Source organism: Diachasma alloeum, unplaced genomic scaffold, assembly GCF_001412515.2.
Source record: "Diachasma alloeum isolate Michigan unplaced genomic scaffold, Dall2.0 Dall_scaffold_00523, whole genome shotgun sequence".
Taxonomy (NCBI): domain Eukaryota; kingdom Metazoa; phylum Arthropoda; class Insecta; order Hymenoptera; family Braconidae; genus Diachasma; species Diachasma alloeum.
Genome location: NW_021680655.1, coordinates 84,214 through 95,668, shown reverse-complemented (window position 1 = coordinate 95,668; position 11,455 = coordinate 84,214). Strand labels below are relative to the sequence as shown.

The window sequence follows — 11,455 nt, the reverse complement described above, 5'->3', positions numbered from 1 at the left end:
GCGTTGGTTTCATTCCTTAATGTTAATTAGGAGGGGAGAGATGATTTTTTAAATGGCGGGCGAATTATTGGGGTGGCACTCTGCGCCGACAGACCATTGGGTTTCTCATAGCACCGTGACTTTCGTCGCAGTTTTAATTTTTTTATAACAAAGATTAAGGGATGAAACGGGGGTTGATAGATGGGGAATCTAATTCTCCATCGAAAAGTCCTCGTCTCATCCCTTAATATTAATTAGCGGGCGAATGAATCAACGGAAAAACATAAAGTAAACATTGAGGACAAGGAGGACATAAACCCCCCTTCGAACCTACCCCTGTGACAGCGGGACTGCTATAGGGCTTCTAGCAGATGTTTTCCCTGCCCAGGATACCCCCACTCTACGTAATTCCCACTCATATGCTTGTCCCCCACTCCAAAAATCCATGGATATTCTTCTTCTGGCCCTACTGCCGAGTTACCGGCACAGGCAGCTCGCCCAGCCGTTAGAATCGACCGTGGCCCCCCACCTCTGTTGGGGTCTCACTTATTCTGGCTGCGACTCCTGTCGACTNTAAACTGCCCAGTAGATGGACGCCTAAGAAAACCGCCCAGTAGATCGACGTTTGTTTTTTAGCAAATGAAAAAAAAATTCATCGAAAAAAAATTGTCACTCAGGGGTTAAAAATCACAACAGTCAGTGAAAATTCAAAGCAACAATTCACATTTCAGTGTTTTTTTGCGTAATTTCCTATCCAAAAGTAGCTCGTCCATCTATAGGGCAGTGTCCATCTACTGGGTAGCTTACCCTATTTGAAAGAAGTGTCAACTACATTTATAACAAAAAAGGCACTAGACAAATCTAACTTAATCCGAAGGAATCCTGGGAGCGTTTATTTAACTCAGAAGGTTAATTATGCTTATTTCCTTCAAGTCTATTTTATATCATTATTTTTCGAAACATTTTAATTAATTTCATATTTTCTTCAGATTGAAAAAATATATTTTGCCCAGGAGGACTATCCAATTCTCAATATATCGAGAATAATTAAAGACTAAAGAATACAAATAAAAAACAATTACCCAGGTGACACACCCGAACCCTCACTCGGAGCCATACTTACTACCTGACACGGGAGTATCATTGAGGATATTTAACTTCTACCCAAGTTTTATGACTTCTACTGCCACCCAGGTGAGGATTAACAACTGGCCCAGGCCTGGTCAAGTCTTGGACCAGGACTAGACAAGCCTGTCCGAGGCTTGGTATCCAAGCCTATATCAATCCTGAAATGGAACATTGGTTCAAGCTAGGACTGAGGCTTGATCCAAGCCTTAGAATTAAGCTTAGACCAAGCCTGGTAATGTAGCTTGGACCGAGCTTGGAAAATACGATTGTTTGAAGCCTGGCATTTTGGATTGGCCCAAGCCTAATGATTTGGTTCCGCCAAGCTTGGAAATTTAGATTAAACCGAGCCTGGTAATCTATCGTTTACAATAAAAAGTCATATTATTCAATTAAAAAATACATATATTTTTTTCCGTTTGAACAATACAGAATATTTCGTTACAATAGTTATAAATAATGAAATAATATGATGAGGTAAGAATACTGGAGATGCTCCCTTGAATGAATATTAAGCTGAGTGTCGAGCTCTTTTTCTCTCAGCAGCTCCTCCATCTCGATCAGATGCAGCTGATAACCAGTCACTGCTTGTTGTCAATATTTTCATTTCTTTCTCTGATTTCTTGTACTTGGCTTTGAGAAAGTCTGCACAGAAAAGAATCAATTGGATAATGTGTCACGATTATAATTATAATTACTGCGAGTATTCTGAATAGCGATGGATTCAGAGGGAAATTTCCAAAAACATTTTTTGTAATTCATGGAAATTCCAACAAAAAAGATCTTTTGACGTTCTCTCGTAACATCCCTCATTACAGAGATGATGACACAATTGATAATTTGACAACGAACTTACAGTTTATCCTGTAAATATTTTTGAAACCCGCGTGTTGAGGAAAAAAAGGTCGAGGGACATTTTGCAGGAAATGGAAATTGACAAAATCTAATAAACGAACCTCTCATGCACTCGTAACTCATCGTTCTGCTGAAATTCTTCTTCGCAACTCCTCGTGTTGCACGACCAGCACCACTGTAGAGGAGTTGTACAGGCTTTTTGATGAAGTGGAAGAGAATTTTTTTGGTGTCTGCCACAAAGTCATTTGACTCCGAAGTCTCATTAGCCATAAACTCCATCTGGAAAATATATGAAGAATGATTAAAGAATTGAATCTGATGGTTAATCCGTTAATAATCCAAACTAATTACCAAGGCAGCTCGAGGTTTAGTCACTTCCTCCACATTCTCAGCATTTTTCAAATCCAACATGTTTTCCCATTTCTCAAAATCCTCTAGCGTATCGACTGGAATTTTCATCCCTAATTTATCTTGTACCAAAACAAATTTCTCTCCAAGAGGCAACGTGGGAGTTTTCATGGATTGCTTCAATTCTTTTGTATGATTAGTCATATCCAATTGATGGCATCTCCTGAGGTTGTGTAACTCCGATTTATAATCATAAGACAAAAGGGCTAGAGATGTATCCAAGTAGTCAGCAAAAAACACTGGAAAGAATACACAGTTGTGAGCAAAATTGATGAATTTTGATTTGTCGTTTTATGTTCTTTTTCTACTATTGAATTTCGAGCATTTACTTTTAACAGGATCGTCTTCGTTCTTTTCTCGTATCTTTAGTAGATGGTCCTAGAACTGAACTCTAGGATGTACCCTATCTGAGGCATTTTTCGTGACTAGAAGAAGAAAAATAGTCTGATATATTTTACGAAAAGAAAGGTTGGATAAAACAATTAAAAAATACCTTTCACTGGTCCCATCGAGTTTGCATCTCTTGAGGTACTGGGTATTGGAGCCAGAATTCCATCACTCTGGGGATCAACAGTGTTGCAAGATCGCTTTGGGGGAAGAACAATTGACTCTTCGTCAATATTCTCGAGAGAATGAGAAGTCTTCAGCACACTTGAAGCTCGTTTCTTCGTAATGCTGAGTTCTCAGTCGACACTCTCTAACTCAGAATCAGTTTCTAGGCCTGAGCGAGTCTTATAGAGTTTCTCGAGTTTTTTCTGGGCTTTTTCGATTGTTGCTGTGGAAAAAAGATTATTCCATGATGCAAAAATAATTTGGAAAAAGTGGTATCCAAACTAATGAGAATAAAATCCACCTGCTTTGCCCAAAATTTCAATCTCATAAATTTCCCACGAAGCGTTGAAGGGGCGTTCTTCTTTGGGCCATTTTGAAACTTTGATCCAATCTTTCTTAGGAGGATAGTAGCAGAAATCCTTTAATGTTACGTCAATTTTTTTCTGGATCCACCCATCAAGTACGACTTCAATGACCTTCTTTCCATCGTCAGTGAGTTCTCCCACAAATTCGACGAGACGATAGGGATAATTATTTGTGCCTTGATCACTCATTGTCTAGAATATGAGAAAGAATAATTTCAATTGAGTGAACGTTGTTCACTCTGATTTTTAGGTTAATTTGATGATCTCATTTTTTTCACATTCATTGAGAAAAACTAATATTTCACTGCCGATGGATGAAAAAAAAATATGTTCAGTAAGTGAAAACATGAACTCACGTGAAACGCTGTAAATTACGTGTAGGTGAATATCCTGTACACGTACACTTGTTCGTGGGACCACGAAAACAATCAAAATGGCGGTCTAAAAAATTTAATGGCGTTGCCAAATGAACGCCACAAGCGTCTTCTCACAACACGAACAATTGATTCCGTCTCTCACTTCCACCAAATTTACTCTTTTCTCCATTCACGATTACCGGAAAGGTGATTATTGTTTAGTGTAGATGGCTTAGAGCAGAGCGAAAGAACAAGATCGTCCACCTTGTACCGTACGCCACTGACTACATATGCTACCTACCCCCCCTCACTTTCATGAAGTCACGACACCGTCCCCTCCACTGATACATGCATCGGTCGGGTCCGTCCGCTTATTTTCGTATCCTGAACTGTCGTTCACATTGCAACTGCAGTGACTTGTGCATGAAAACGGTCTTTGGTTCAATTGGAATGTGGAATCAATGATAAATTTGTTGTTCATCTTGTTTATTTTTTTATTATTATTCTTTAAAAATTCAAGTGCTCCTGAAAGACTAGCTGAGCATTTAAAAATCGCATTTAGTTGATTAAATGAATAAGAAAATTATTAGAAAGGAGTATGACATATATTTTTACACCGATTGTTAGTTTATAGCCTCAAAAATGCAAAAAAAAACTGTGTAATTTCAATTGGAATGTGGAATGAATGAAAAATTTATAGTTCATCTTGTTTATTCTTTTTATTGTTGTTATTTAAAAATTCAAGTACTTCTGATAGACTATCTGAGTATTTAAAAATCGCAATTAGTTTATTGGATGAATGAAAAAATTATGATAAAGGAGTGTGACATATTTTTACATTGATTGTTGGTTTATAGACCCAAACAGACTGAAAAAAATGCAAAAAACTGGGTTCTTTCAAGTGGAATGTGGAATCAATAATAAATTCGTTCTTCATCTTGTTTATTCTTCTTTTTGTTATTATTTAAAAATTCAAGTGATCCTGAAAGACTATCTGAGTATTTAAAAATCGTAGTTAGTTGATTGAGTGAATGAGTAAATTATTATAAAGGAGTGTGAGATCTATTTTTAGAGAAGCTCCTGTAAGAAGTTGTAAATTTGAACTGTCAGGAGGCAAAAAATAGTTAAAATAAGTGGTTTCAATGATAATATTGATAGCTTTTTAAATTAATCATCCAGTCTATTCTAATCGATTTATAACAATTTGAATGTATTCTAGTGCTCTCTGTATATTTGTTAAACAGTTCAATTTCAATGATCAATAGTTGATGAATTAATGTTGTAAAATCTACAAAGGCATTCAAATTTTAATTCTCAGAAATATAAATTTTTTAGTTTCAAAGAATGTCAGTCATTTACACGAATTCTCCGATAACCATGTGAATTTAATCATTCCAGCATTTCCAAGAGATGGAATTTACTCAGGATCCCTGTGGAGTAGTGAAATTACATATTCTTCCTCTTGAATTATCAACTCCATGCATTTATATTTTACCTCATTGAGTGATAACAGTTCACGGGTATTAGACCACTTCTTGATTTGAAACACTCCAATTTGATGTGAAGGACACGGTGCACAAAATACATCCTTCGTTTCGCCAACTCTCAATCCCTTCATAAGGAAATTATTCGGATTCTCCACATGACTTGAGCCTTTTTCTTTCATCCACAATCCCGTAATCATGAATAGATCTCGATTGATTAATTGTACAACATTATTAGGCCGATTAGTACGTAAGATGAAGTTGTGAAAAGTGATAGACTCCAATGAGACAAAATTCTCCTCATTTTCCAGGATACCTTTATTAGTTTTCATTCTTTTTGCATCTCGAATCTGTTCACGCTTCTTTATCCTCACGTCTTCAGAAGCTTCAAGAGCATTGAGTCGATTTATAATTTGAGGTAATGGTTTGGCTGTGCTGCTAGCATAATTTTTTAACTTTCCAATATAATTCTCTCCCCAAAATGCTGAATAATCATATAGAGAAGTTTTAAAATACTTTGCGTCATCAGGTATGTGTAGTAGGTTGTGGAAAGTCATCGTCTGCGAATCATCCCCATAATAAAGTGGCAATATCTCAAAAAAACTCGTCAATAATTTTCTCGCAAATTTTGGATGATCCACGACCCACAGATTATTGCAGAGAATACGGCACGACACGTACAGTAACAGGAAGTGTTGATATCTTTCTTCATCAAGGACACATTTGAGTATTACACCACCTACATACAGTTGTAAAAATGCATACTGAGTTGCCTTCCATTGTGAAATGTCTTGGGCATCGAAAGTCTTTCGTTAGAACTCTGCAGGTACAAAAGGTGTCACAGAATCCATTAATACCTTGAAAACACGCACTTGAGTTGGCGTCAATTTATATGTATTCTTCTCTCTTTTTACCCACTTTTCACCAAGGATTTTCATCACATTAAAAAAAAAACAATGCATGATGTCTATGGGGACCTGTTTAACTGGATCGAACCCAGGGATGCTTAGTAGAGGTGACACGAGTGGCTCTTTCGTTCTTGCATCGGTCAGATGGTGATCAGGCTGAGCTTGGGTTTCAAATGTGTGTTTTGTTCGTAAGGTGCAATTCATTTTTGGATAAATTCGTTTTCTATTCCTGGTCTGACCTTCAGTCGTACACCTTTCACACCCATAGTAGGCAGTCGCACCTTTAATACATTTTAAAAATGCTCTAGCTGGACTATCAGCGATTATAGCTGATATTTGAAATTTATACTTTTTACCACCATTTTCAATGCTCTCATTAATCAATTTTGTCGATTCTTCCACAAAATCCTTCAAATATTCCGAAACATTTTTCGGTTTGGATTTTCCGTAGAATAATCCAACAACAAATGGAGTTGCCACGTAATGAGGGTGGAGAATTTTCATGGCAATTGGCCACATTTGATCCTTAGAATGGCGATAAACTTTCATTCCATCCACATGTACCACAACACGAATTGTCTCTTCTGTGTATACATCTGGAACAATTCGTTTCTGTAAGCCATTACTAATGCCAAGATAAACATATTTACCAATCTCATCCTTGAGAGTGAGTAGATTCTTCGTTTTTATTTTATGTTTGAATCCCAGCAATTTGTGAGCGGTTGATGGCAGATCTGTAAAGCCCAGGCTCCTCAATATTTGTAATATTTCTGTCACAGCTTTCAATTTTATGGATCCTATATTATTGATAAACCATTGCCGTATCCTCTGCTTTAAATTAGGGCGTTCAGGAGATACTGCGGCCTTCTCTTGAGTCACTATCGGCTCTTCTGCAGTATCTTGTTCGCTCATGTAATTTCCTTGGTCCTCTTCGTAAAAAGCTGAGTTTTCTGCGGCACTTTCAACATGAATATCACTGAACGAAGGATCATCATCAAAATTCCAGTGAAATTGGTCCGTGTCATCTTTGAGGTTATATTCATCGATATCCAACCACTCATTTTCATTTTCTTCATTCAATGTAAATGATGATTCTTCATGTAACACCTCATCATGACAATTGTCAAAACTATTATTAGGCACATAAGACTCTTTAAATTTCTTCAAAACACGATGTTTTCTCACTCTTTCAGTCGATTTACTACTTCGCACTTTTGACGCCATAATTAGGCTTGAATCGCGCTTGGTCTAAATGCAGTGATCTCGAAAACGATTGGATATGAACTGGATCAAGATTGCCATCTCGAAGTCTCAGTATCAGTCTTCGATCGAGCCTGGTCCAAGCTTGGTATTATCCAGCTTGGTATCCAGTCATGAAGACAGCTTGAACCAAGACTTACCAGCAGGGTTAGATGTGGCATATGAGCCTGGTCATTGCCGATGCTTGAGTACCAGTCTTGGATCCAGCCCGGTCAAAGCCTAATACTTTCAAGGCTTGGATACCAGTCCTTGGTGCTCCTTGGTCCAAGACTTGATACCAGGCTTCAATGTGCCATATAAATCTGGTCTCCATCGAGGCTTGGACACCAGTCTTGGATCCAGCCTGATCGAAGCCTAGTACTTTCAAGACTTAGATACCAGTCTTGGATCCAGCCTGGTCGAAGCCTAGTATTTTCAAGGCTCGGATACCAGTCCTGGGTGCTCCTTGGTCTAAGACTTGTTACCAGGCTTCGATACGCCATATCACTCGGGTTATCATCAAGGCTTGAGTACCCCTCTTGGATATAGCCTGGTCCAAGCCTAGTAATCACGAGGCTTGGATACCAATCCTGAGCATAGGCTGGGCCAGGCCTGGTATCCGAGGGTGTTAGATGCAAGTCTTGGATATAGACTGGTAGGACCATCGATACAGGCGAGGGCCAGCCTATATAAGACAAGGCTTGGAAGTCTCGACTGTTCCAAGCTTGAACCGGTTGTCAAGGCTTGGCAATTCCTACCTGGGCAGTAGGTCAAAAATATTAGTCAAACTTTAAACACACGGCGCAACCATCAAAATGCAGTTGAAAAATATGAAAAAATTCACAGGGGTATTTTGTTAACTGAAGAATCATTTTTTGAGGCGAAATCGGAAATATTCAGGAATACCCGTAAAATGGGCCACCCTAATAAATATTTTCCCAACACAAAGTAATACGATGGATGAAAACTATTTCCCCTGCTTTGTCTCCAATTAAAATTCGATAACGTAAGAGATTATTTGCTAGTTCTAATATTTGTAATCTTGTCCCGTTGCAAAGACCTTCATTGATACTAAGATTACGGATCAACATAACAATACAATTAGCTTTCAGTTACAATTTATATGGTGGCAAACCTGAAGGATTCAATGTATTTAAGAACTGCGGTAGGTTTGAATTTGTAAAAAAACTGGGCCAAGAAAAAGTATTGTTTGATTCCTACTGGGAAATCGAAGTTTTTAAAAAATACATAGAAATAAAAAAGGAAGTCAAGGTAGGAATTTTGAATAAATGGTGATAGTGCACATTCAGGTTTCTATAAGAAAAATAGCTCTCAATGGAATAAGTATTCTAAAAAAATTCTCCATGAAATAAAAAATCAGTAGCAGTAGGAGCAACGTCCTTGGCGCGGATCAAAGGATGGAGGAATGGATTGATACAGATAGTGAATTGAAAAACTCCGCGCCAAGAACGTTGGTCCTGCTCCTACTGATTTTTTATTTCATGGAGAGTTTTTTTAGCATATTCATTCCATTGAGAACTATTTTTCTTATAGAAACCTGAATGTGCACTATCACCATTTATTCAAAATTCCTACCTTGACTTCCTTTTTTATTTCTATGTATTTTTTAAAAACTTCGATTTCCCAGTAGGAATCAAACAAAACTTTTTCTTGGCCCAGTTTTTTTACAAAAACATTTGTTTTTGTATTTTTAGGCAGATTGCATTTATTTTTTAAAAATAAGCAAGGACTGTTTTTACATCCGGTGAAATTTGTTCTTTTCAATTCTATTTAACTGATTCATTTTTCACAAAATAGAACATTTTTTGAATCAGCAATTGAATGGAAATGAACAGTTCTACTCCAGATTTATTCTCTCCACCGAATTTCAAATTTTAATCATCTATTAACAATTTTTTGAATTGATTTGGTTCCTCATTCCATTTTTGCTCTGATGATTCCTACATAAATTGTATTTCGTGAAGAGATGAACTGATTTCCTTATAGGATTAGTCGAACAAAATGTTCACAAAGAATTCTCTTTGAAAACATCTGTTTTTGTTTTTCTTTGTTTTTAAAAATATTAGGGAAACATTGGGTGGAATGGACTCTTCTGACTTCTTATTTCAATATTTATAACCAATAGCCTGCCAAGCTAAAACGTAATTTCAGAATTCACTATAAATCACAGACAAATCAAAAAACGATGGCGTAATATATGACAAGACTATAGGAATTTTTTCAGATTTTTTGCGATATTTTTAGACGTTGCCAAAACGATTTAAAATTCTACAAAAATATCTGACCTAGTGGCAATTTGCCACTAAGGAGATTGGTGAAAAGTCAAAGGGCTTTATGGCTTTATGACAGTCCTTCTCCAGGTACCAAGAGTGAGCATCTTCAGACATAGAAGGTCTGCCCATACTTATTCCCGAGACTACCTGAACTGAGACACTGAAAAATATTTCTCAACCATCAGAATAGTTGATAAATGTTATATCCATTTTTTTATGCGACAAAATTACTCATTCACGTTTTTATTTGAGACTACACCCAGAAAAATGACTCATTTAAATCAAATAAAAGTAATTATTTGAAAAAATTTAATTCGACTCAAGAATATATTTATTAAAAANTTACACCTGCCGCAATAATAATAATGATAATAATAATACTAATAATAATAATAATAATAATAATAATAATAATAATAATGAATTAAAAACACTAAATGAAGTGGGCGACCGATAGCTAATGACAATTGCGGGCGGTTACATGCGCACATTTATAAACTAAATATAAATGTAACTTGAAAGCGCGGAGTAACTCCGGACAAGTTCTTCTCNAAAAACCGCTTGATGTTTGGGCCTCTGAAAACACAATGAAACCTTTCCAAATAATATGCCGAGTAGATTTTCGTCTTCTGAAGATGAATTTTAAGATTAAAATGGTCTAATTTATGTATTATTAGTATCACAAAGTTCCACTTAATGGGAAGAAACAATTTTATGAAATCAAAGAAACAATCTATTTGAATCGATAGAATCAATTTGAANGAATTAAAAACACTAAATGAAGTGGGCGACCGATAGCTAATGACAATTGCGGGCGGTTACATGCGCACATTTATAAACTAAATATAAATGTAACTTGAAAGCGCGGAGTAACTCCGGACAAGTTCTTCTCATTCAAAAATTCAGTTCTCCCNAATCAAAGAAACAATCTATTTGAATCGATAGAATCAATTTGAACAGAATTCTATCATAAAAAAAAACAAATGCAGTTATAATTAAAAAAGTATTTATTGACATTGAAAAAAAAATTTAACGTAAACAAAACTTTAAATAATAACAAAGTTTTTAAGGAAAAGAAAATTCTTCCTTCTATTTTTATGCTGAAAAGGCGTTGAGCACCCTTGTGAATATATAGCTACGAGTAAAAGTCATTGAATGCCGCAGTCAGTGGACACTGAAATACGCCCCCGACTAGTAGGCTNAAATTTTCTCCGATCTCACTCGACGCCGGAGAATCATTCTGGGTTACTTCGCCCTTTTGAAAATTCTTTCCTCCGCTCCTAATTGATATTAAGGAATGAAGCCGCTGTCATTTATTAAGAATATAATTCTCGACAAATAGGCGCTGATTTCATTCCTCAATCTCAATTAGGGGGGGAGAAATTAATTTTTGAATGTGCAGAATTTGTTCGGAGTTACTTCGCGCTTTCAAAATTAATTATTCCGCTCTTAATTAAGATTAAGGAATGAAATCGCTGTCATGTATTGAGAATATGATTCTTGATCGATATGCATTGGTTTCATTCCCTCATCCCAATTAGAAGGGCGGGGGGGGGGGGGGAAGTGAATTTTCTCCGATCTCACTCGACGCCGGAGAATCGTTCTGGGTTACTTCGCCCTTTTCAAAATTCATTCCTCCGCTCCTAATTAAGATTAAGGAATGAAACCGCTGTCATTTATTAAGAATATAATTCTCGATAAACAGGCGCTGATTTCATTCCTAAATCTCAATTAGGGGGGGAGAAATTAATTTTTGAATGTGCAGAATTTGTTCGGAGTTACTTCGCGCTTTCTAAATTCATTATTCCGCTCTTAATTAAGATTAAGGAATGAAATCGCTGTCATGTATTGAGAATATGATTCTTGATCGATATGCATTGGTTTCATTCC

At 36.6% G+C, this 11,455-nt stretch overlaps 1 pseudogene; it reads right to left on the bottom strand.

Annotated features, from left to right (window-relative positions):
- Positions 1–1,615: 1,615 nt before the first annotated feature.
- LOC107042818 lies at positions 1,616–4,260 on the bottom strand (annotated as a pseudogene).
- Between the last annotated feature and the right edge of the window lie 7,195 nt (positions 4,261–11,455).